Raw genomic sequence first — 24,777 nt, 5'->3', positions numbered from 1 at the left:
GTTCCTCCCTCCCTCAGCTATACTGTGGCTATAGGTACCGGACACAGAGCAAGAAAGTAGGGCTCAGTGGCAGGAGCATTGCATGGAGGTGTAGGTTGGCTGGGGGTCCACTAAGATGCAGGCTAAGCTCTTTGAAGCCATGCTGCCCACATGTGCTGTAGTGCTTCCAGTTATTGATGCTAGGAAGAATTTTTAACCAGCCCAACAAGGTTGACTTAACAGAGAGCACCTTCTTCTCTGTGTCCTCTATCCCCTCTTGTCCCTCTTCCTGTGCACAGGAAGACTCACAATTGAGCTCTGTGGTTTCTTTTATGAAACTAAAATATTTTTTGCAAAGTTTCTGGATTAACAAGTGACACCAAGTTCTTCCTTTATTTTCTAAATAAGTAAAACACCCATCACAGCAATACAGTGAAACTTGTATTGCCCTTGTGCTTGAGAACATATATCAGGAAACATTATACTCAGTAGTTTAACTTGCTTATCTTCAGACCACCAAAAAAAAAAAAAAATCGTTTATCCCCCTCTTTTATAGTGTGGCAATAATGAGCACTTTGTTAAAGCATATTACATCAGTTCAATTCCATGCCTGAAAATCTGAATCTGTGAGGAGGGGACACTCTGACCAGCTGATTCTGGCCCACTGTGCTTTGTCTGCTTATAATCTGAGTGCCAATGTGGCACAGTACAAGCGATATATATTATGAAAACAGAAGAGAAAAATCACTCTGATATTCCTGTTACTTAGGAAATAGATTTTAAATTATTTAAATAAACATTTTAAAATATTTAAAAATAATAAATAATTAAAAAACTTTTACAATAATTTTCAAAAAGCAACAGAAGCAGTACTGAAGATTTTCTGCACACATATATGCACAAAATAATCAGAATTGTGTCAAATTTGTGCACAAACACGTGTTGTCGTAAGCTGTGAGTTTTCTTTCTGTGGCTGTAGGGAGTTAGGGCATGTTTTCATATGGACTTTTTTTTGAGCTCTGTACATATCTGTACTGTCTGGGACACAGGTTTTTACAAGAAGCTTTAGAAAGAGTATCTGCATTTTTAAAGTTGTATTAACTGCTAGAACATTTTTAGGTTTTGTCTCAGAGGGGATGAGGCAACTTGTTCTTGAGGTTAGTCACATTGTCCAAAGCTCTGCTGTGAAGCCCTCACATGATAAGCACGCTATAAGAACACACACACACACTACAGTATAAGGAATAGTACAGTTACCTTGACTGTAGTAGAATTATGCTCATTTGCTTTAACAAAGAGTGCAGACTCATTAGGTTAAAAGAAGTTGTCTCAAATTGTAATCTGAGATCCCAGACAACTCGGTGAATTCTGACTGATACATTAATTTGCATGACTGAGCACTGTATCATTTGTCTTTAGGTTAGAAATGCAGGCATTTAACTTCAGCATCTTAGTCACAAGGCAAAGTCACCAATAGTATGAAAGGGCTGAAACCTCTTTTTGAGCAGCTGCTGTAGTCCCACCGTTTTCCTTCTTCATTCAACCGGAATCAAATCAGTAGACAATTTAATTTCTAGAAATCTGTTTCCCAGGGAAGTAAGTTTTTAACAAGGCCATGCATAATTCCTTTCACCTTCTCTGGCACATCATTTATTTTTTTTACTTCCTTGCACATATGGCCTGGAGATGGCAAGGGAGGGATTTTAGCAGAATTAGGGCAGTACAACCCCCTCGCCTGCATATGGTATGGAAGGAACAGAGCCTCTAGGACTACAGAGACCTGGGTTCCCTGTGTTGGCACATCCCATCCGGCACTCAAGGGACACTAACGCAGGGCATAGGACATGTTAGACTGCTCACTAGAAATAAATTCCCTCAGAATACCCACCAGCAGCTCTGGTGGCTGCAGAAGCCCAGAAGCTTGCAGCGCTCCTTACAACCAGCCACATTGTGAATAGCACAGGGGTGGAGGGAGCTCCATTTAGACAGTGGCAATTCCTTGGTACGACTCCGGGGGTTTAAATCCAGCTTTTGTTCATTTTCTCCCCCTCAGCCATACAGTGTTATGGGTAGAAGATCTGTGTGTCAAGGAGCTGCAAGCTACCACTTCCTTTTCTGTTCCTTAACAAAGAATGTAATCTGCAAGGTGCTAACATCCAAAATGTAGGCTTACCTGCTAGTGAAGTCTCAGCAAGTGTTGATCCATGTGCCATTTTTTGCAAAAGACCACTACAGGCTCTGCCACCCAGTCCACAGACCAGTTCATAGCTGGGGATTTCAGGCACATACGCAGTGTGATCCCACAGGCTTATAGTCACCGCTGTTCTGCCTGGTGCGTGTGTTTTGTAGGCCTAGCACCATAGCACTACAAGAATATGTTGACTGACACTGGTGATTTACTTAACCACAAGCAAATGAAATTGTATTTGATGTGTCAATAAAGTGGCATCAACCAAGAACTAGAAACGGGCTCAGTAACTGGGATTCAATAGGTAACTGAACTGTTGCATCCACTGTAATAGCATCTAAGTGTCATATGCGTACGTGAAGAATAGCAGCAAATCCAAAAGGTGCAAGTTTTCCTCCCCCTGCACTTCTATTTGCTTGTTTAGATTGGCTGAGTTGCCCTCACTTGTTTGTATCCAGGAGTGACGTTGTTCCAACATGCCATTGCCTTCGTTCCTGGGAGAAGCCTGGCGTGAAGAAACACCTCACCTTTCCCCTACATGTGCTGGGGTAACAGCTCAGCCCAGCCGGGGTGGTGGGGCGCTCCCCACCTCCGGCTGCTCTCCTGGCATCCTCCTGCCCACGCTGGAAGTGAACACCGGTGTGGGGGTAGGACAGCAGAGTCCCAGCAGAGTGCCTCAACCCAGAAATGTGTTTGCCAAGAGGAGCAAGGCTGGCCAGAGGTGGTACCGGCTGGCAGGGCAGGCTCTCACCAGCTGTGTGCTGTAGGTCCACAAAAGACACTGCAATAGCACTTCTCTCCTTGGCTCAGACAGACCTCAAGACTAGCAGGAGATAATTTATTATTTTTAGTGAAGAAAACATAAGTGGCAAACAGGCAGTTTGCAGACATAGCCTTGGCTGGCCCCAAACCAAACGCAGCAGAGACATTGTTCTTTGTTGTGTTGGACCTGTTCTTATCCTTCACAGTGCTTCACTTTTGAGCAGTCATGTGTCCCTACTGCCTACCCAAGAAATGGGTGAGGGTATGAAAACACTATTCACGATCTAGATCCATTTTTTATTTTAATAATGAAATAGATGAGAGCTTTCTGATTTTTCCTAAGATGAATGGTGCTTGCAGCTGGAGACAGTGCTGTACTTTAGTAAGAAGAAAATCTTAGAAATGGCCAAGATGCTCAGTTTCCCAAGTGTAGCCATCCCTACATTTTTAACAAGTAGCTGGCTAATGCTTGAGATCAGATAAATGTGTTCTATCTCTCAAAATGGTCACAGTAACCTGAGTGAAACCAAGTATTTTTAAAAATTTCTATACTTAAATCATTTCAATGTTCTCCTTCAGAGTTGACTGTATATTGAAGGAAGTGAAAACACTATGTGAAAATAGAAGTGAGCTGGGATTCCTTCAAGGAAAAGGCTAAGCAAGTGTAAACCATTAAAAGCATTTAAAAGCCCAGAAGTACCCAACTGTAATATGAAATACTACCACTGCACAGTACTTCAGGGTGATTTCAAAATACCAGTCAAGTTTGGGTTTAGATTCAGGTGGTAAGTTGCAAAAGAGAAAGGAAAGTACAATCAATCATGAAAAAAACCTTGTTTTCAGGTTTGCAACACCGTTGTCACACTTGGCGACATTGCCAGGGTGCTAATGGTTTGTTTGGGTTCAGAATGTAACTGAAAAATGTAGCTGGCCATGACTGATGTGGAGCACCACAAAAATGACTCAACTAGGAGTGCACAACACAGGCAAAACTTCAGTGCTCTTCAATATCTAATGGAATGAATGGAGCTGTGTTGAATCGAATGAAGTAATTTCAGGTGTTTAAATCCTCACTGGTTAGGGGACCATTTTGAATCCACAAAGCCAGAGTGCATCCTCAGCAAATCGGCAGATGACTCCAAGCTGAGTTGTGTGGTACACATGGCTGAGGGACAGGGTGCCATTCACGGAGACTCTGACAAGCTTGAGAAGTGGGCCCATATGAAGCCCATGACTTTCAACAAGGCCAAGTGCAACGTTCTACACCTGGCTGGGACAACCCCTAGTATCAATACAGGCTGGGGTGTGAAGGGATTGACGGCAGCCCTGTGGAGAGGGACTTGGGGGGCTGGTGGATGAAAATCTAGACCATGATGATTGCTGGATGAGCCGGCAATGTGCGCTCACAGCCCAGAAAGCATCCTGGGCTGCATCAAAAGAAGTGTGGCCAGCGGGTCGAGGGAGGTGATTCTGCCCCTCTGCTCTGCTCTGCTCTGGTGAGACCCCACCAGGAGCACTGCATCCAGCTCTGGGGCACCCAGCACAGGAAAGACATGGACCTCTTGGAGCGGGTCCAGAGGAGGGCCACAAGGGTGATCAGAGGGCTGGAGCAGCTCTCCTATGAGGAGACGCTGAGAGAGTTGGAGTTGTTCAGCCTGGAGAAGAGAAGGCCCTGGAGAGACCTTACTGTGGCCTTTCAGTGCTTAAAGGGGACTTATGAGAAAGATGGGGACAGACTTTTTAGTAGGGCCTGTAGCGATAGGACAGGGGGCAACAGTTTTAAACTGAAAGAAGGTAGATTTGGATCGGACTTAAGGAAGGAATACTCTGTGATGAGGGTGATGAGACACTGGAACAGGTTGTCCAGAGCCAGCTGTGGATGCTCCATCATTAGAAGGGTTCAGGTTCAGTTTGGATGGAGCTCTGAGCAACCTGACCTATTTGGAGATGTCCCTGCTTATTGCAGTGGGCTTGGACTGTATGACCTTTAAATGTCCCTTCCAACCCAAACCATTCCATGATTGTTCCTCTAGTACAGATGCAGCTCAACTCAAATGCAAACTGTTGTCCTCAGAGAGGTTTTGCTCTAAGCAGAATTCTTGCAAGAACAACCTGGTCCTGAGAATTCCTCCATCTTGTGCAAAGGTTTGTCAGAGCAGACTGTGTAATTCCAGTTTTAACATAAATCAAGTCCAAGCCTCAAATCTGAATTGTAGCCTGCAGCTAAGCCGGACTGAGACCTGGCTGACCACAAGTAGTTGTGTCTGTGCTTATTAACAGACAGCCTTTTATTTTCCACTGAAATACATGTATCCAGCAGCTCCTTCTTTCGTAGTAGTGAGCAGAGCAGGGTTCTGTCAGTTCTCAAAATAGTGTCTGCCTAAGCTGAAAGGTTACAATGTGAACTTTGCAGAACATGGTGAAAGGTTTTTGAATTCTAAAAACTGTGTAGGAGCCAGATGGATTTTATAACTTCAAAGTTTGCATCAGGATTTTCCCACTAGCCATGCTACAAGCCTCTGGACAGGCAAATTGCAGATCAGTTTGCCACTGATCTCAGAAAACGCATCAAGAGCTTGCCAGAGTAAGCATTGCGGATTTTCTCTTAAATCATGCCTTTGCATGGAAAAACAGATCCACTTTGAGCATTAACAGAAGACCTAAAAAATAGAAATACCATAAAATACTCTGGGAAATGGATACACTGGCTAAATGTTCAGTTTTCTGGTACAGAACATTGCATTACTCAGTTCTCCAGCTTTCACACAATAGATGTGAACTCTACAAGCATGAAGTGTTACTAGTTGTGTGTGCATAGGAGTAAAAGATATCTGGGTTTAGTCCTTACATAGGGAAAAAAACAAGTTTAGCAACATACTTTATTTGCACATGTGATGTAGCTACTGTAAAGAGGGTATTGCTGGTTCTCCTAGGCTCCTTTTATGTGAAGATTTTTAATAAGTACAAAAGTCTGCTTGGGGGTATTTGTATCATAAACAGGAAAAAGGTCCATTGTTTCATTTTTCTTTCTGAACCGCAACCCCTCCAGTTCCTGCTCCTTCTTTCTCCCTGGTAGTAGCTGGCCCTGTCACCCCCAGCCCTCCCTGCTACCTCGGCAGCTGCCTGTCCCCCTTGGCAGCAGCACCTGCCTCTGACTGCTGTGTCCTCAGGTCCCTTCAGCTTGTGCCCAGCATTGCCTCTCTGTCATCCGCCTGGTCAACCATCTGCAGATACGCTGCTCCCCATTGTCTTCCTCCCCAGATTTTGCACTTCAGGGTCTTCTCCAGCTGTCCTGGGCATCTCTTGTTTTTCAGCAGAGCAGCTGCTGTTCGATGTCCCACATACCTGTTAGCTTTCTGCCTTCTCAGCCTCGCTGCTCTGCCTCACTTCATGAGTTATCCTGGTCACAGGATGCCTCACAGCTGCCCCATAGGCAGTTTCTTTTCTGACCTTTAAACCTTTGAGCTCTGACCACTTTGGTTTTCCCATCAGTTCCTCTTGGATGGTTTGCATCTTGCCAGCTGCCCCAGGAACAGCTCCACCACACAAGTGATTTTGGCCCTAACCTCCCTGTTTTTCTGTGGACAGGCTCTGTTCTATTGTCAGCTTTGGCTCTTTCCCTCTTCTCTCTCTAGGCGGACTCCATCTCTTCCACTTTGTGCCAGTATGGCTTCCAGCACCCAGTACAGTGGTGCCAAATTCCTGGGTTTAAAGCAGATGACCCACCAATTCTTCCTTCACCCAGGGACTAGCTGTCCTTTTGGTTATGTTCTTCCAGTACACTATTATTTTACCTGACTCATACTCATTTCTTTAGAGCCATCATTTGCAAATTCTGTGTTTACTGCTTCCTCTTTCCAGTTCAATCCTCATTTTCTCCCTTCTCACAGGCATTACAGTGTCTCATCAGTTGTCCCTCCAAAACACCTTACCTCACCCCAGCTGGGTTGCCCCAGCTTATTTTTTCTTTTCCTTGAGAAATTAGGGATTTCCTCTCATCTCTTCTACACACAAGATGCCTTTCAGCTCTACCCCACCTTCCTTTCTCTCCAGCTATTACCTGCCATGGAAGTAGTTCATTACTCCTGTTCCTCCTCAACCACACCTGTTAATCTCTGTGATTCTCTATTAACTTCCTTCCAGACAATTTTCAAGTTCCTGACTTCATCCTAGGCATCTTCAATCTCCCTCGCATTTTTGTGGTTGCCCATTTAGCTCCAGCTATGTCTTAGCCACACTGCTGTTTCTAGGTACCGTCTTCCCTTCAAGCTGTTTCTGTTTCCTTCCACCTTGAGGTTCCCCCAGAAGAGAGGAGTGAGAGGCAACCAGATTGCTCTTATGGGTACATGATAGGAAAACCACAAAGCAATAGGTCCACTGTGTGGGTCAGCCCTTCATCCCACTCACCTACACATGCCATTTCTTGTGCCTTGAATGTGGCGATCAGGTGGACGAGCTGTAAAAGGCATGTAAAAGTACTGAAGCTGAGGGATGTTTTTGGTTGCATGGAGGTATTTAAGCTGTAAATAACAGCTTACAAATATTTAAGTGCACTCCTCAGGATCTGGCCTCACAGAGATCTGTATCAATATCTCTTCTGAGATTCAGAGCACAGCAAACAAGAACAAAAAATATTTCATTCATCTGCTTGGCAGTATCTGCTGGAAAAGCTGATTCAGTCCCAGCTTTTCCATTCAGCTATAAAATATATGTATTATCTTGTTAAGCATTCTTTTAAAATAGAAACATTACTTACCTCCTGGGGTTCATTCAGAGAAACTAGCTGTGCTTGCAGAGTCTGATGAAGTTATTTTGTGTCATCAAATGTTAGGCACTGAATTTGATGGCAAATATTTGCCCCAATTTAACATAAGGCGCCAAGGACAGTGCTAAGAAGGCTTCTCATTGCTAAAATGGCTATAAATTCATTTAAATTCCAATGTTAAAGCCCAAGAAAGTAGAATTAAGGCATTTTTAGCAATGCATCTGTTCTCTTTAATTAGAAATTCCTACGTTTTACAGCTCCACATACCCAGCCGGATCTCCCAAAGCATTTTAATGCCTAATGTTGTCTTCATAGAAAGGTAGATAATAGACAGAGAAATAGATAGATACAGGCAGACAGCCCGTAGATGTTGATTCAAGTACTCTCCAATCTAAAATAAACAATGTTATTCTTACCTTAAAGGAACAGCAGGGAAAAAAAATAAACGTACCAAGCTGTGGCTTATAATTAATTCATATGCATAATAAGTGTATGTAACCAATTAATTAAAAATGTCTTGACTGAAGTGTAGGTGGAATAAGTTCCTCTTCGTAGTAGTACCCTTTAAAGGAGGAAATTGGTAAAACCACTATACTGATAACTAGAGTTTAATTTTTCAAAGTTCTACATTTTGTAAGCAACAGTCACAGAAACCTATAAATACTTCATTCCAGTATGTTTTTTACCTGTCCTTTGCACCTGGCAGCACATTTGTGTGACAAACAGCACCTGCTGCAAGGGACCCCTGGGGGACCCTGCCCGGCTGCTGCAGGTTGCTTGGTGCCTGGGCTGGTGTTTGCAGTGCTTGAGCATGGCCTGAGGGGTAGCGGCTGCCAGGTCAGCTTCCCTAGGAAAGGGTCTGGTTTATAACAATTGCCCTGCTCTTCTGTTTCTGGAATAAATACTTTTTTTAAGGAAGTTTTCAAGCCTGGCATTATACGATTTTGTATCGGTGTTGTCCATTCTTTGCTAGTCAGGTGTTCAACAAAAAAGCTCTACAGAAACTGCTTGCAAATACTCTTTCTTATCAACATTCAGTTTCTCTGTGACTCATGAGCAAGTTTGCTTATGTATTTTGTGTATTTTGCAAAGTCTGTTCCCTCCAAGGGAATAATGATAACTGAAACTCTACCCAGTGAAACCACTAGCCAAACAGCTCTGGGATCAGCTGGCAGAGGCATTTTGTAAATAGTACCCTTGCTATCTCATCTTACCCTCTGGAGGAGTACGCTGTCTGTCCAGTGGTGAGGACTCATTCTGCGATAAGTGAAGATCTACAGGGCATTTTGCTCTGAAAGCTCAGCACAAGATGCCAAATTATTGACCAAAGGGCTGAGTAGGTGTGGCAGGGCTGGAGCTCCTGCCTTGCTGGCCTGGCCAACCATGATTTCTGAGAGCTCAGACACCCAGCCAAACCACAGCTGGAGACGTGTCCTCATGTGTGCCACCTTCAGGCCACTGCTGAAGAGTCCCCTCAATCCACACTTCACATCCACTATTTTCCTGTGCAATAAAGACCTTCCACAGCTCACAGCGATTATTTTTCCCCTCCTATCTGTTTCTTTGGCAGCATGCAGTTGCTAGTCCTTCTTCTCCAGAGGAGGGGACGTAGCTCCCATCAGAAGCAATTGGTGCTGTACCAGTGTTTCCTGGGGAGGTGGTTTCGACACGCTGCTTAGGGATGGGTCTGAACATATTCCTGACAGCACCATGTCAGGTGCTGTGTGTTCCCAGCAAAGAACATGAAGATTTCAAAGCCTCTGCAGTAGCCCCTCTGGATCTGCCTGTACTGTTTTCCAAAACGAATGTTGCCTTGCAGGATGAAATACAAATATATCTGTTGAAAGAGAACTGGAACAGAACTAAACCCCACTTAAGATTCACAGAAGTTTCCCCTTCTGTTACCTGATCTCCACATTTTAGTTTTGTCATTAAAGCTGTTAACACTTTGTAAGTAAATCAGCGTTTCTCTGAAAGTGCTTTGCCCAAAAGCCTGTGAATTTTAGGTGCTTTTTTACTTTTAATATCCGTATCTTTTACTTACTTGCTCCCAAGCCAGTCTGAAGTTATACGGTGTCTGTACTAAATTAATGTTTGACTTCATGGTCTGTGTGCTGTACAGCCCAGCACCTCCTCCATTCGCAGTGAGTAAATACCCAAGTGTTGCTTTGCCCTTGAAACCCGTGCTCTGTGACCAAGGTTGCACACTGAGAAGAGACTGAAATGCCAAGTTTCCCTGGGTCAGAGTCCCTCCTGTCAGCAGTGTGTTAATCAGAAACCCACCCTGGTTATCTGCGAAAGCGTGGTGCAGGGAACTTTGGACTGAGTGACACAGGGGGAGACTTGGCCTCCTGAGAAGCATCCGCCTCTCTCTGAGCCCTCATCTGTGAAAACCTCATGTCTGAGACCAGAAAATAAGAAGAAGCGTGTAAAATTTAGGTAGGCCAGAAGCTGACCACACTTGTTTCAGGAACAGAGGCAATGATACCTGCAGAGCTGACTGCAGACATAGCATTGTCTTGCTGCGTGACCTTTCGGAAATTGCTTTGTCTCAGCCTACCCAGCCTGCTGAAAGGCTGAAGGTGTCAGCACTTCAGGGAAATGCCTCACAACGGTACTTAATCCAGTTGTTCATGTTTGCAACTTGGGTTTGGATGTAACACCCTAGAAAAGTTGCTACTTCCATCACTTTCTTACAAAGAAAGGTAAAACTCATTGGTTCTGGGTCATTTTCATTCAGAGGTTAATCTCTGAAAACTAGGGAACAGGTTGCGCAAGCTTCTGTGAATGAAAGACTGAGTTTTCACAAGATGGTAGCTATACAGAGGTATGTAGGGAAAGGTTTTTTCTCTTCTTCTTACTGCTTGTGCAACAGTGAAAAAAATGTTTGGTTTCTGTTGCATTATATCAGTTTATCTACAAGGGCAGATTTAGTGGGAGGACCCATCAAATTTTCCACTGTTCTATTTGTCTAGGGTGACAGGATACAACTCCAGATGTACCATAGTAGAGCCATCATTTTTCTGTGGTAGCTACACCTGGCAGCTATGACTGATAATTGAGTTTCTCTGAGGTCTTTTGGCCTCAGTGGGTCAATACTACACAAAATTTGATTCTCTTAGGCCTGTATTGGGCTGACATGCTTTGCAGAAGTATTAGCACTGTGGAAAAGTGAGTATTTGTACAACCTTCCCATAACAGGCAGTGACCTCGTCTATGCTGCCAGGCAAACTAAATTTGAGCTGGTTCCGTAACCCCAGTACCAGTGTGCTGCTTTTCCACTTCCAAATCTCACCACTGCAGCCTCAGTTTCCAACCTTGCCAAAGACCAGACCAGCAGTGTCATGACATGAACCACGATGGTGATAGCATCTAGATCTGATTCAGATGAGTGGTCAGCACTCCTCCAGAGTCTTCTGCTGAAATGCTTCTGCAACCAGGAAACACCAAGCAGCCAAAAGCAGACCTTATCACAGAAGCATGGTCTCTTCCACTCAGGTTTTGTTGGAAAGATCTGAGATGTCTTAAGTGGAGTCCTCATCCAAGCAGGAGAGAGAAACAACATGGCTGGACCGCCCCCTCACCCATCTGCTTGCACCTCTCTAGGAGCAGCTCTTCATATCAGGTGGAACAAGACTGCTACAAGCAGATCCTGCTCCCTGGAGCTGGTTAGGCAGGGTCTCAAGTGCAGATAAGCTCTTTCAGATAACACCAGTCTTTCTGCCTGGGGGTCTTAGAGGTGACAGCCACAGCTGAGACTTCAAGCAGCTCTGTGTTATTGTTCCACTTACACCTGGGGGATTGGTGAGGCACCAAGGAACTAATGTCATGTGGCAAATGCCCTGCTGCAAGCCTGAGAGTCTGGCAGAAGAAGATGGGTCTCTCCTTTCCCTGTGTGTTCATCACAGTGCTCTTCCTCACAGGCTAGGCAGCAGATGCTGTAGAGCAGCTGTGAGAGCATTTTATCTAGAGGAAGTACCAGTGGATGGTTGGGAATTACTAAGGCTTACGCAAAAGACATTGTCAGGTCTTGCAGGTTGTTCTACAGCAGCAGGATTGTGTCTAGCAGCTGTAGGGAAGTCCATATGCCTTCTCTGCTCAGGCCAACAGCCTGTCCTACCAGGGAGTCACAGGCTGCTGCTGTGGTGGCCTTAAATAGTGAATCTGTGAGAAATTCCCCTTCTGCCTCTCCTTTTCCAGGCAAAAGGGAACGGAAGGCGAGTGCAGACTAGCAGGAGGGAACACCACACATGAAAGCATCCGCAGCAAACGGTGGCACCTTGGAGAGCTGAGCAGGCTCGTATGCATTGGGCACACTGGGCATGTGGTCTGTAGCCACAGGGCTCACATTGCCGCAGTGGCTGGCCTTGCATCAGCCCCTGCGTGCTTCTCCTGGGCCCTGGCCTCTGAGGAAGGTCCTTCAGGAGTCCTGGCACAGGGAAAGCACTCCTGCTTTTGGTGATGCATCTGCTCAAGTCCAGCCACAGCCCGTTGCTGCACCAACAAACAGTGTCACACGTGCATGCCAGCTGGTGAGCGGGACACAGCTGTACCCCTGGCTACCCATGAGTACAATGCGGTGTGCCCAGCGGACTGAGGAAGCCTCTTCAACCTACAACCAACTGGTGTCCCCCAGCCCAGCATCACTGAGTGATACAGACATGCTCCTTGTTGCACTATGTGGCAGGTTTTAGTAGCTAATCTGACTGTCTAGAGCAGCCGGTGATGCAGATTTTCTCCTTAAACACGTGCATTAAAATACATACTGCTCAAGTCAGGCTTCCTAGGTTAGACAAAATGAATCACTCTTCCTCAAACCAGGACCAAAAGGCCGTGACAAACAAGTCAGTACCACAAAACCAGGACACACAACATAGCCTAGATTTTCCTGTTGCTCCCCCATGAGCACACATCTGTGTACCAGGTCTGGGAAGGGTCTCACAGGTTGGGTGCAGCCACTGAGTCCCAGCCTCTGGGTGCTTCCCAATCCGGCAGCTGTCCCCTTCCCCCCGGGGAGTGGCAGCTGCACCTTCTCAGCACCATGCTTGGTTGCCAGCCCATTTTGGCTGCACTCTGCTTGTAATTGTTAACTTGCTGGGAATGGGAACACTCCAGTTAGCGCGGGTAGAGCTTCAATTCTGAGGCACTCCCGAGAAGCCGAGACAGAGGAGCCGAGCCTCTACCTTCAAGGTAAAATGTTGCAGATTGCCTCGGCTGTTTCTTTTCCCTGCCTTCGTGTTCAGGCTCCCTTTGCACTATTTTATTATGTGGTTTCAGGTCCTTTTGTTGTCATTTTGAAGTTTTAGCTGTCACTTGAATGACTGCTCTCTTATGCTGAAGATTTATTTGGAAATTTATGTACTCCCATAAATTAAGCGTTGTTCCCTCTCAGCTTTCAGCCAGGCACGCCTAGGCTTGCACACAACCTTAGAACAATACGGGGAAAGGTTATCATGACTTACCTGCCACAAATTATCTATTAATAACAACATTTATGTACCTTTTCTTTTTTCCCTTCGTGGCATGCTTTCCCTATGTCCCCCTCTTAACAGGTTTCCTTTTTTTTGTCTGCTTTGTTTTCCTGGTGGAGGATGGGGCAGTAGAAGAGGGGCAACATCTTCAGCACTGGCTCTGCTCAGAGGCCCCGGTGCTGCCTTCCCCCACGGGGTGTTTGCAGGGAGGGTGGGACGGCGGGCTGCTCACAGCCTGGTAAAACATTGACCAACACAGGCAGCCGTGGCCAAGGAGGTGCTGGGCTGCCCAGGCAGGCAGGCAGCGGGAGCCCAGTGGCAGCCAGCACCCACGGGAGCACACCAGCTTCTCCCCAGGTACCATTTTCCACTTTGATTTTCCTAGCTTTGAGAGGCAAAAGGGCAACGGCACTCAGTTATAAGGTTTGCCAGAAGTTTGGTCCCTAGAAGTCAGAAGAGGAGTTAGCATTGTTGTTTTGCAGTTTGCTTGCGTCAGCGGTAGTTGACTGCATGGTGTCACCTAAAGCTTGGGTTGATTAACCCATGCTTGATTAGTGAGTTGTTTGGATTTTATTGCGTCTTCAAACAAACAAACAAAAATCAATGCACTGTTGCATTTGAAAACTTCATGGGTTTCTAATAAATCTTGCAACAGCTGGCTTCTGCTCATCTTCTGAGGAGTAGGAACAGGAGTCAGAGTTTCTAATGAAAATGTGTAATCTAATTATTGCGACTGGGATGTGGGTAGTGACTCATACTGAAAAATACTTGCTGATTTTTGAATGAACTTTGCAAAAATAGGCAATGTGACTAATTTTTTCAAGATTTTTTTCCATGTTCCAAAACAGCAGACACAGAAAAAATACCAGCCTTTAAGTTCCTAGTATGCATATGCCACTGAGAGACACGAAGCTGAATAGATTCAAATAATTATATTAAGTTTGTTCAGTGACTGAAAGTTTCTGCCACAAGGTGGAAGCTGACTTGGTCATGCAGGAACCATCTTCTGTGTGTGCTTTGCTGTTCTGGATGTGCCTTTATATTAAGTACATATGCTGACTCCCCAGAAATTATCTTTTACATCCCAGGTAACTGTCAAGTAATCCTGGACATGGCTAAGTGTGAAGTGACTGACATGTAGTTAGTATTCACAATTTGTTTACAGTATGTTTCCTGTGCAAAACAAAATGCAAGAAAGACATACATCTTTTTCTATTTGTTGCTTTCAGTTTATCGGTGTTGGGCCCAAGTTGTGCTTGCTACTTGCTTCAGTCCTCCCTGATGCGACAGATTTTCTTGATGTCTTTGCTACCTGGCCTTGCGCATGACATGTTATTTACACTTAGTAAATGCTCAGTGGTGTGAGGTGGTAGTGAAGTATGGTAACACATTTACTTTATTAAAAGCAGTCTAAGAGTGGCTTCAGTTCTTAACAGTACTAAAACTCCTAGAGCTAAGCGCAGGAGAAAATTACTGGTGAACAAAGCCACTGGATTCCCACAAGCATCTGCTTTAAAGAATTGAAATACAATTCAAGAAAAATTTTGGTAAAGGCTGCAGTGTAATTTCAGTCTGTTGGTGAATTTGTAGATGTAAAGCATGACTATGTTTAAAGCCTGTGATTTTCATTGTGTGTCATAGTTCATGTGTGATTCTTACCCTATCCTCCCTGTAGTGGTTCCAATATTTGGCAGTAAACTGGACTGATGTAGAAGTGTCTTTTGCAGTAACTAAAGAAAGAGGTCAAATCTTACCTCTGAACTCACAGAGACTGAATTTTAAAAAAATAAATATGTAAAATAAAAGACAGCAATGACAATGTTATCTTGTCTGTGTTCATACAAAGATAGGGTTCTAGCTGGTGACTATAAGGGAGATTATGTGGCTTAACTGGAAGAAATAGGACTGTTGACAAAATCTGTTCCGTCTTTGAGTCCTGTTTGCACTACAGAGGACTTCTTTCAGAGCAACAACAACTCCTTTCCATCTCTGAATCAAGGAGTCAGGTAAAAACATCATGAGATAGGTTTCAGGGCAAGAGGGTCATAAGTATCTGTAAATTCTGAGCAACTTAAATTGTTTCAGTAAATAATAATAATAATAATATATTATTACGCACTAAAATGAAGTGAGCATGTTTCATTCCATGTGTTTGATTTTCAGCACAGCTGTTTACCAAGTTTCAGTTGGTTAAACCTGTGTACGTACACTGAAAGGAGCAGGCTGCACAGGGATCACAAGGATAGCCTGGTCTGTGGAATCTTCTTCTGGGTATATGAGGTGGAAAAGACCAAGAATAATGCTTAGCCTGGGCTGGTTACAGAGTCGCTAGTTAAAAAGAAGTCTCTTGTCACCCTTAAAGGCAGTCGCTGTGATGCAGGAGTTATTGCTAGACCTATGCAAAATAAAATATCATGGATCCCACAAAGATCTCACAGTGACGCTTTTCCGAATTGCCTATTTATATTTGAACCAGAAATGACCATATTAAAGTGATATATTATAATGGGAATAATCTCTTTAGATACTTTGGAAGGGAGCGATACTCTCAACAGAGGTGCCAAATATTGGGATGGCAAAAAAAGAAACCCTGCCAAACAGAACACCCCATGCAACCAAGACTAGAGAAGAGTAACAGGGGCATGGCAAAACTCTGCTGTTTTCTCCCTGGAAAGTGTCAGGGTTTCTCAGCTTGTTTGCATGCACCAGGACCCTGCATACCAAGCAGTGCCCTTGCAGAGACAAGGGTAGCCTCAGCGCCTGCTCTCCACAGGTGGGTGACAGGGCTCTCACTGGGAGGGTGCCATGAGGAGCATCCAGGCTGTGTGCTCAGTGATGTCCTGCACTTGAGCGCTTGTTCCAGCGGCCTTCATTTGTTTATTGTACTTGTTTGTGTAGCAGCCATCACACCACTGGTCAGATGTTGCAAGCGCTTTCCTTGATTCCCCGTTACAAAGACTTCAAACAACAAATCACCTGGATCAGGCAGGTTACTTGCGGTTTGCTGCTCTGGACCTCTTTGTTTAAGAAGATACCATGAGTGGAAACCTTCATAGTCATTATTTTTCTTTCCCATGACACAGCAGCCACATGGCACCTGGATAAGACCATTGCAGGTGCTTTTGGGCCTGAGATAGAAAAACAAGCAGCTCTGCGGTCTCTGGCAGGAATCTCATGCCTTCTATGAAGATGCAGCTCCTTGCTTTTCTCTCTGAATACTGGAAAATCTTTTCTATAGCTGTCTGGTTGCACAACACCCACATGACCAGAATACCTCCTTTGTGTTACTTTGGGAGCAATTTAAAATAGCATTTAAGTAGTTTATTTCTTTAAGACAGAAGTGTGAATTTTACTGGGGGATTTTTGCCTTTTATAGGAGTGTTTTCTGAGGGAAATAAATAAGCTTCTCAGAGCTGTTTTAGAAGCAAATTTTTGTGACAATAAGCTGGTTTTCCTCTTTCTATTGCGGTGAATGAAATGATCAGGTAAAATGCAAACCTTAAAGGACAGTGATTAGAGACAAGCAAACTTATACTTGCACGCTTCCAGCTAAGCATAAGTGCTAGCAATGCACTGAAAACCCAGCTTTTCAATTTTGCTAAAATAATGCAGAACATTAACACATGAATTGCAGCTGAAATATAATTTCTGCAAAATGAAGTAACTTTAATTATTTTAATTAGCAAAATTATTTTGTGCTGGATGCATGTATATGCAGTTCCCAGTGATGTCAATGAGAAACGAATGCTTGGATCTTGATTTAGTGTTTTTTCTTCTTTGCAATGTGTTCTTTTGGTGAGAATATTTCTTTATGCAATTTGTTGCTTTCAGTAATAACTCCCAGAACGTTTTTCTCATCCAAAGTCAGATGTTGCACAGGTCAGAGTGCAGTATATAGTTGATGATTAAACATATCTATCCAAATGAATGGCAGCCCTCCCCTCCCCAATGCTGGGTCACAATGTTTCCCTTTACTTCCAATATTTAACAACAGCTGTCAATATCCAACAGTATTTTCTTTCACGCTGGAAGGAAAAAGTAGAAATAATAGACAATAATTTTGGCAGAAGTAATTTTTATAATGGCTGACTAAACAAAGGCTTACTTCTCATGCTACAGTACCCTGACTAATGTGGATTTACTGGTCTTCTCCCCTACATCTCCCAGACTATGAGAGTGAAAAACAGAAGACACTGAGCAAAAGCTGATGTGCCATTTAACCTTTGTATTTGGAGGGAATCAAGTTGGAGAGGTCATCAGATTGTATCTAATGAGTATGTGGCTTAAAAATGAAAATCCATTGTTCAAACCAAAACCTTTTGGGTGCTGAGTGAAGGAAATCATGTGTTATAGATGTGAAGCCTCTGCTGACTTTTCATTCTTTCTGAAAAGCTGCAGAAAACATCATTATTCCAGTCCTTCCTAACTCCTGCACAGATATTATCAGACAAATGCTGTGCCGCTATAGCAGTGATGTATTTTTCTAATGGTCTCCAGAAAAAAAACACATCTTCCTTGGATCTTCCTTCCTCTGGGCAGTTTCTGTAATTGCAGCTGAAAGCAGCCCTTAGACAGACTGTCAGCTGGGATACTCTTAAGCTTTACTGAATGGAATACTTTCACCTGAAAATTAGGGATGCTTTAAGGGGAAGATTGCTATGTAAAAATTCTGTAATTCTTAGAAACAGCTTTTTCTAACCTGGTTTATGGCACTTTTGTTAATGCTTCTCCAACCAATACTCAGGGTAGCCACTCTATCATGAAGCTCTTCCACTTGAACAGCTCCCAGAGACATTCAAACCACACCTGTAGTTAGCTCTGTGTGGGCAGACAGCTTAATAAATAAAGCTGAAACTAAGGACTTGGCAATAGAAAATTCATGGATAGGCAGCTTTATGTTGAATTTAATGGGCCTAATCAGTCCGTTGGTGTTAATCGATGGGATTGATAGCTAAAATCTTGCTTCTGCAAAGCCTTCTCTACCTGGTATCATGTTTATTCCTGCCAATGTTATCCTTGGGAACTACATTGCCTTTATGTACTGCATGCTGAAGGGGCTTCATCAGGCTACGCTTATGAGTAAATGCTGTATCTGATAAGGCTATGCCTGCCCGGGCCATTAAATAGACATAATGGCAAGGCTGGCTCTGAATGGAGTTGCAGGGGAAAACTCAGGCTGTAGTACTAAAAATGTATAGGATGTGCCTATGGACCTCTACAGGTCTCTTCAGGCAATACATCTGAACTAAGATGTGGGAAGAGTGCCTGGGATTACTGGGTGGACAGCTTGTTTGGCTTGGTGGTGTGTACCATCTGTACGGGTGGCAGGGAGCAGGTACAACAGAGAGTATTGGAGGTGTTACTGCAACTCCATCTTTACTTAAAACTTCTTGGCAATCAATATTGAAGCACAAAGCTTAGCTCTGTGTCAGCAGTCAGGTGGGAATCTCCTAGCAAGGGGGACATTGTTTAAAACTGTGCAATGCTGTAAGTACAGGCGTAATCACAGTGGCTGAAAAAAAACAGTATTGTAGGTAGAAGCTTGAGCAAGTCAATGAGTGCAACCTCCTTCTGCTTCTCCTCTTTAATCCGTGTGACCACCTTGACTCTGGAAGACAGTTAACGCTCAATACTCCAGTACCAAGGAGAAGCTTAAGAAGCTGAGCACATCTTCCCAAACGAGTACAATTGACCCCAGAGCTCTCTGTGGAGAGGGCATGAAATGGGGGTGCACATGGGGGACCCCTGATGCCCTCTGCTGAGGGGAAGGGTGGAAGGCAGTGGAGGAGCTCTGGGTACCTGGAGTCTCAAGACAACCCTGTGAAAAGATCCTGTGGAGAAGAACAATATCACAGAAATAAGCAGGGAGAGTGGTGGGGGAAGGGAGTGGGAGAGTAGCAAGAACGGCTGATGTCCAGCTGTCTGGACACCCGAGGAGCTGCCTGTCTTGGAGGCTTATCACACCCCATAGCAGAGAGGGATCATCCAAGGGGAAATCGAGGACGACAGTGCTGAAGAACAATAAAAAGGTGCTAAACAAGCCTGTCTTCTGGATTTCTCCCTTTTCTTCATCTTTCTACTTCTGAAGGACCTTATGCTTCAGCATGCTGTGATATCCTCTGTACACCAAAATACCAGATGTACCACACCCGAGGGCGAAGGATTTCCGGAGACTTACAGGCAATACACTCCCCCCTCTTCACAAGCTGGGGATAAGGGGAATGGTCAGTAATTCCAGCAGAAACATATTGTGACTGGCTCAATAGGGTACAGTCCTTTTCTGCAAAGCCCTAGCGGGGTTTTACCCTGCACTGAAGTCAACCAAGACCCATCTGGTCCATTTGGTGCTGTGCAGTTGCTCCAACGAGCTGAAGAGAAGAATTTCTTTCTGATCAGCCACGGTGAAAACCACCACTGTGATTCTGTACTACCTCCATGATTGCAGATAGCACACATTAAAAGTAGAGCCATGCACAGCTGTTTAATACGGTGCTGTTCTATATGCTAAGTCTTTTTACTCTAGGTAGTAATCTTTTTTCTGCAGAATATTTTGATGTAAATGGCCGGTGAGTTAATGCTGATGTTACATACAAACACTATGACTCTCACTAATTGGATTAATGTACTTGTCTGCAGCTGGGCGTTTTTCACGGCGACTGCTTTCTGCACAGAGGTAAAGGACTTTTTTTCAGTGAAGAACGTGCTTCTTTTCAGTTAGTTTTTGAAATGACAGGTAGAAAGGTGAGCAGCGTTTTGTAAACAGAAGCAGGATACATAGAGAGCATTCTTTTAAACTTCATGATGACACATCTCCCCCACGGAAGAAAAGAGGGAAGGCATGGAAATGAAATCTAGTTAAAGCATTTCAGTTTATGTTCATTCAACACTGTAGGTTCAGGTCTGCTCTTCATTTGCATTTAAACAAGGAAGTTTCAATAAAGAAATTGTTGAATTACTTGGGAGTGTGTTCAAGGCCACATGAAAACTCTTCTGTGCATTAACTGCAGTGATAGGGAGGTTACTGAGACCTCTGGCTGCATTTTGGGAGAGGCAAGTAGGGTCCACCCCGCCCAGCACGTGCCATTTTAAACACATTGTAATTGTGTTGATGTAGAAGAGATTTAAACTGTTTTCACTTGCTTAGGTACTTTGCTGCATTATGAGTCTAATTAGAGGTTTGGTTTATGGAAAACTGAAGAATTAGGTTAAAAAGAAGTCAAGAAGGAATTGTCTCAAAACTTCCATAATACCCATTATTAGTCAAACCTTAGAATTTCTGATGGACACTAGCAAAACTGGCAAACTCATACTTTCATGAGTTCTTCCCTTTCAGAGGTGAGTAGCCTTTTTAAACTCCCACCTGATGAAGGGAAGGTGCTCTGCGTTAGCACCCCATAGCACACTTCATGGTGCAAAGCTCCATTAGCCCCGGGCACGTAGCGCTCTCCCCAGTAACCTCACTAGACTTTGAGTCCAGAGTCCATGATTGCTCTTGCTTGGCAGGTTATTAACTGGCACTTAAATTTATCATGGTGCTGAACTTTGAGGCCTGATGGTTTTGTTTTTGAGTATCCTGGAGATGCATGTCACCAGGAAAAAACAAACAAGCAAACAAACAAACAAACAAACAAACAAACAAACAAACAAACAAACAAACAAACAAAGATTGTTGTGGAGAAGCCAAATTTTGACGGTGTTTTAGGAAGTCAGATTTTGACAGTGTTTTGGGAATAGAGTTGTGCTAACATGCCAGGCTATGGGAGATAGGATCTGTGGCTTCCTTTTGTTTTTCTGCTTGTCCAATCCAGTTCTAGGGATTTTGCTCTTTTGTTTAAACTCAGGTTTTCCAGAGTTGTAATTATGTAAATTACTTATAGTTAATGTTATTTTTTTGTGAGTGAAGTCCAAGTAATTTTAAAAAGCACTATTCTAACTTATAGACTAGTTTCTGTGTTAAGACAGCAGGCACATCTTTCTTAAGGGAAGTGAAATACTGAAAATATCTCTATTTTGTGTCCTTCAGACTGTTAGCATGTGAGATCTGCAAGTTTGTGTAAGGGGGGGTCACCTGCAAGGACCTGACAAACAGATTTGCAAGCAAGTCAATGAGTGCAACCTCCCTCTGCTTCTCCTCTTTAATCCTGCTGATCACCTTGACTCTGGAATACAGTTAATGCTCAATACTACAACAACTGCAGGTGGAGTTTTGATATTAGAACTGATGGCAGTTCCAGACAGAGGAGCCATTCCACATAGCTCTTGGCAACTGGCATTTGACCATTCCAGATATAACTTTCATCTGATTAAAAAAAAAACCACAAAACAAACCCATTGCTTTTTTAATTAAGCAGCTTTATAAATGTTAAATGTTTTTAGCTGTGAGGGCAGGTTTTTGAGACCTCGATAAGCATATTACATTTTTACGTGCAATAAATTTTCCTGTTTATTTATAAAAATATTTGGGAGTAGCAGGTTTTGGTTGTATAGCTAATTTATAGTGTGTGTAAGTCTCCTGTCAGCTCTGTCAGTAAGAGATGGATAGGGTCAAATATTTTTGGGGTTTTTTTTTAGAAAATTAACGTGTGGTTGAGTAAAGAGGCTGGGAGGTGTTTTTTTTTTAAAGAAAACCATCACCAGAACAAACACACCCGTCTGGCTAATCTGTTCAAGTCAGCTTTCAAACAGAATTTATTTCTGATTCACGAGCATGCTCTATTTCTCATTTATTCCTCTGGCTGCTCATGTGAAAAAGAACAGACACAAATACCAGGAAGATGGGACTCCTTCCCCAAGCCTAAAAGCAAGGAAAATACATAGCAAAGGGCAGGAGAACTGCAGACCATCTCATAGTTCCATCTGTCCGGAGGGTGTGTGCGTGGTGGCTCCATACCCAGCTCTATCACAGATAGGTCTAGTGGAGATGCAGCAATTTTGCCTTGCTGAGGGGGACACAATGCAAAAACATGACTGGTGTTGACTGGGCTGGTACTGAAGAGGGAAGCATTCAACCCTTTGCAGCTTCTCAGATTATAATGTGGCAATTAAAATAGCTCCCACCATGTAAAAACGCGCCATCAGATAACAGGGCACTGACTCATTAAATATACACTTGCCAAAATCGTTTCACGGTGTGTTCCAGCTTCATGCTTGGGTCACGATGTTAAATCATTACTTGCACTCAGAGTCTATGAGCCAGCTACTCTCTGGTTGAATAGACCCATAAACACAGCTGTGCTGGCGGCTACTTTTTAGAAGTTTTTCTTCAAGCATTTGGCTTGACTTTTAAAAATAGCCCGTTGCTTTTGCACAGCCTCTCTCTCCTCTCCAAAGCATGAGCCCCTTGCTGAAATCTGTTTGTGAAATATGATTTTCCCATTCACCCACTAGCAGCAGGGCACTTTTGGTACTAGCTGCATGCCATGGCACGGTATTTCGTTTGTGTTGTTTGGGGATGTGAGGCTCTGGGCGGTGGGCTGTGCCATGAGGTGTCTCCGTCTCCGTTGTTTGCCTGTCTCTTTCCAGGGGAAGGCTCCATATTTCATTTGTGTAGGGTTTTTTTCACCACTTGCACTGCAAATGCCCATGAGAGGGGGCAGGCATGGGGATGTGTATATTAACGGTTATACCTCCCTCAAAATGCTCTGATGCTAGTTGCAAGTTTCTTCACATTTACAAATGAAATAACCTTTTTGTTGTAGGCCTACATTTCACATAACTACTCCGCTTCCAAGGAACCAGAAGGAAGGCAAGTTTTGCCTCACCTGAGCCCAGGGTAGGTTTTTCCTGGTAGGCTTCAGTAGAATCACACCAAGTCTTTCAGATTTTGACAATAAACATTTGCAACTTGCACCACAGATTTCCAAATTTATTTAGCCTACTGGATGTTATTTTTGTTTTGAATAACTTTTGTAACCAGCAAACTAGCAGTTTTCACGTACATTTACGAACTATGCTGAGTTGTTTAGGGAAAAACAAAAAGTAGGTAGCAGACAATTTATCAGTTTAAATTAATATACATTTATTATCCATATCAGAAGCTGTGGTGCTCTGCTAACCCCTCTGGAGCAGGCTGGCTCATCCACACAGCACGTGTCTCAGGTCTTCTCCAGTGCTTGTGACGACCTTCCTAGTCCTAAAGGCATAACTGTAATTTCTCAGTTGCTTTTTGTTAGCTGTCAGCTCCTGAAGCATAGCAGAAGGGTGTCATGAAACTCAGGGGGTGTGTTTGGGCACAGCATGGAGTCGCACAGGGACACTGGTGCGTGCAGGGATCCTCTTGGAAGACTGCTGCATCAGCCCGGGCAACCACACGTGGCGCGGGCTTGTCTGTTTTGTCTGTCCCTGGAGCCACACACAGACTTTGTTCAGGAAGAACAGGCCAGTTCTGTCTACAAGAGGACCCAAAAGCAAGCACTGATGCGGTGTGGATGGTCAGTGGATCAAGACAGAGGATAACCAGGAGAACCGAGCTATCACATGGTACAGATGTGCGGAGTGCATGGGACTGCCCTGAGCTGCTCCAGGGGTTGAAGCAGGCAGAGGGTTTCACCGACTGGGGCAATGCAAAGGACACATGTACCCCGCCTCCCCCCCCCCCCCCCCCCCCCCCCCCCCCCCCCCCCCCCCCCGCTCAATGGAGGTGAATCAGTGGTCCAGCCCTTCTTCCACCAGGAATCTCCTTCTCCTTCCCCTGTAGGAACAACTGTGATCCTACTTCAGAAGGGAGTATCTGCAGCTCCTCCTCAAGAGCCAAGAGCCAAGTAGGGGGTTATGTGCTTATGTTATGGCTTGTTGAGGGTTTTTTTTAAACAAAGCACAGTTTTGGTGGAGAGCATACATGACTAGAACGAAAAGTGTTCAGAAGAACTCACAGTTTCAATTAAACTTTCATGCCCAGGATGTATTTTGGGACCAAACCAAGAGAAAGAATTGCTCAGCCAGGAGGGCAGAGAACCCACCCAAGATGAGACCCCCAGCAGCAACCTGTGCCTTGGCTACATCAGGTGGGGTTCTTGCATGCCATTCTGCCACCTAACTGCAACATACTCATTTTTCCCAGATCACATCTCCAGCTGCTGGTTCCTCTTTCTGAGCTAAGAACTGACATTGGGGTTTGTAAAACATTGTGTTCCCAGCTTGACAGGCACTTAGAGAAACTCCTGACAGGTAGTGATGGGTTCCCTTTGCTTCTATTATAAATTTTCCCTGCTTTCATGTTGTTCCTAATTTTCTTTGATAAGCCCAGTCTAAATCTATAGTTACATTCATTCTGGCCGTGCAGTTGAGCAGTGTTGGCTTCCCTGTTCTGATGAGAAGCAAGAGCATTGTTTGATATTAAACAATACGTTGGTTTGGTGCTTTGCTGCTTTTGAGAGTAAGGACATCAGAAACAAAGCCTTGTAATGGGATAATAAATAAACTGGGTTTTCCCTTCACTGAAATAAATGCACAGTACTGTGCAGTGCGTGAGCTGTCAGGGGTTTCCAAGCCACCAAGCAGACAACTAGTGGGATTGTTCCCTTATACATTCTTACTAAAGGGCATTGTCCACTCTTCAGATTTCTACCTGCCCTTGTTTTATTAGCAGCTCAGCTCTTCCTGAAAACGTCTTC

General features: G+C 44.1%; 1 protein-coding gene across 7 annotated transcripts in view; it reads left to right on the top strand.

Moving 5' to 3' along the window:
* The window catches only part of RBM47 (RNA binding motif protein 47), an 82,115-nt gene that overhangs the window by 24,083 nt on the left and 33,255 nt on the right, over positions 1 to 24,777 (top strand). The window contains exon 1 of one of the 7 annotated variants that reach the window (XM_040594489.1): positions 12,785 to 12,884. The exons of 5 other annotated variants lie outside the window; for them this stretch is intronic. The gene's annotated coding sequence lies outside the window, so the exon portion shown is untranslated. Of the gene's footprint in view, positions 1 to 12,784; positions 12,885 to 13,420; positions 13,523 to 24,777 lie in introns of those variants that run through there. One more of the 7 variants, XM_040594480.1, reaches the window with a different exon arrangement.

This window comes from Falco naumanni, chromosome 1 (assembly GCF_017639655.2).
Source record: "Falco naumanni isolate bFalNau1 chromosome 1, bFalNau1.pat, whole genome shotgun sequence".
NCBI classification, from domain to species: domain Eukaryota; kingdom Metazoa; phylum Chordata; class Aves; order Falconiformes; family Falconidae; genus Falco; species Falco naumanni.
Note: the sequence above shows the minus strand (reverse complement) of the source record. Positions and strands in the feature narration are given on the sequence as shown.